The following is a 1,961-nucleotide window of genomic DNA, read 5'->3' as shown; positions in this document are numbered from 1 at the left end:
CTGCCGGCGGGGGGCCCCGCCAGCACCATTATAGCTTTGGGATTATAAAATGGCAGTCTGCACACTGCTAATAAGAAAAGGAGGAGAGAGGATTATAATTTTTTTTTCTGCAAGGGCTGTGGATTATCTGTGCCAGTAAACACCGCCGCGACATGCCTGTGTTTTCTTACAGTGGATTTGTTGGTAACGTGTAAGTCTCCAGATGCAATTTGTGCGGGCCGGCTCCGAAAGCCTGCGGCAGTCAGTGGGAGGTTTTACACTGCCTTCCTTGGGCTCTAGAACAGGCCTTTGCTGACTTGTTGTCCCTTCTCATTTCATTATTGATCCTGAAAAGCGTCTTTGTTAATTTGCCTTTAATGAAAGCTGAATTTTGCCTCCTGCCTCATTCACTCCCCGTACCAGCCTCCACCCTGGTTAATGTGCCTGGTGCTCCCACAGCCCTGACCGCGTGCTTGCTTTTCTAACCAGGGTTCTGCCTTGCCACAACGTTGCCTTCTTCCCGAGAGCTGCCGAGGGAAATGAGCCCTGAAGCTTGGGGGGGCAGCAGGTCCTGAAGGTCACGTAGACCCCACCACCACTTCTGCATCTTTAGCTAAACCCAGGTAATTTGTGCTGATTCGCTTTTGAGAGCACTTGTAGCTAGAGGTGGTGGTTAGTCCTGAACATAGCTGGTCTTGAGCATTAAGGGAGCTCCTGGAACTCCTAGAGTCCAGAGGAGGGCTACAAAGATGATGAGGGGACTGGAGCATCTCCCCTACGAGGAAAGGCTGGGGGAGCTGGGCTTGTTTAGCCTGGAGAAGAGAAGACTGAGGGGGGATCTCATCAACACATACAAATATCTGAAGGGTGGATGTCACAAGGACAGAGCCAGACTCTTCTCAGTGGTGCCCAGTGCCAGGACAAGGGGCAGTGGGCACAAACTGAAGCAGAAGAGGTTCCAGTTGAACGTGAGGAAGAACTTCTTGACTTGGAGGGTGACTGAGCCCTGGCACAGGCTGCCCAGGGGGGCTGTGGAGTCTCCTTCTCTGGAGATATTCAACCCCCACCTGGACGATGTCCTGTGCACCCTGCTCTGGGTGAGGCTGCTTGAGCAGGGGGGTTGGACTGGGTGATCTCTAGAGGTCCCTTCCAACCCCTGCCAGTCTGGGATTCTGGGATTCTGTGAAGGGAGGGATTTATGTGGGATTTCCAGAGGTGTGTTGCAAACTTAGCCAGGGCTACATCCTCCCCCTGGCTGAGGAGAAGGTAGGCACCACAGGGCTGTTGGCTTCCCTGGTGAGGATGTGAACTGGTCATGCAGGGAGAGGATGAAGCCACGTGCCTGGGGACTGGGTCAGGAGTGCAGCGGGTGCCCTCAGAGACAGTCTGTTGCCAGAAGCCTCCAGCACATGGAGCACTGACCCATCAGCACACATCTGTACAGCTGGAAGAGGGAGAGAGGTGCTCTGAAGGATGTTCCTGGGGCTCCCAGCCTACGGACTGGGCTCACCCAGTCCATCCCCAGCAGGATGTGTAGTGGGAGGATGCGTTCTGCTCCTCCTGGCTTTTGTCCCTTACAAATGTTGAACACAACTTTATTACTATAAAGAGACCTTTTAGGATGCACAGGTACAGTCTTCTCAATACACCAGGCAGTGCCTTCAGTCCTGCAAGGTGCCATGAGGTTCAGAAGGCTCCAGCACCACCTGGCTGGAGATAAAGCCACGCTCAGGTCTCCCACAAGAGCAGATCTTAACAGGGCTGGAGTCCCTTGAGTTGGATTTCTAGTGGGCTTTGGGCACATAGCTCCCATGATCTCCCCAAAACTCTGAAATGATGGGCTGTAGGGGCCCAAACCCCCTTAGAGGTGCCAGCTCTGCTAACCGGGGGGGATCGAGGTGCCGCGGAGCAGGGGGAGTGGCTGTGTTAACAGCATTGACTTCACTTGCGGAAGCAGTTAATCAGAACAATTACAATTAGCG

This window comes from Egretta garzetta, unplaced genomic scaffold (assembly GCF_000687185.1).
Source record: "Egretta garzetta isolate BGI_Z169 unplaced genomic scaffold, ASM68718v1 scaffold448, whole genome shotgun sequence".
Lineage (NCBI taxonomy): Eukaryota > Metazoa > Chordata > Aves > Pelecaniformes > Ardeidae > Egretta > Egretta garzetta.
This window is presented reverse-complemented; position numbering follows the sequence as displayed.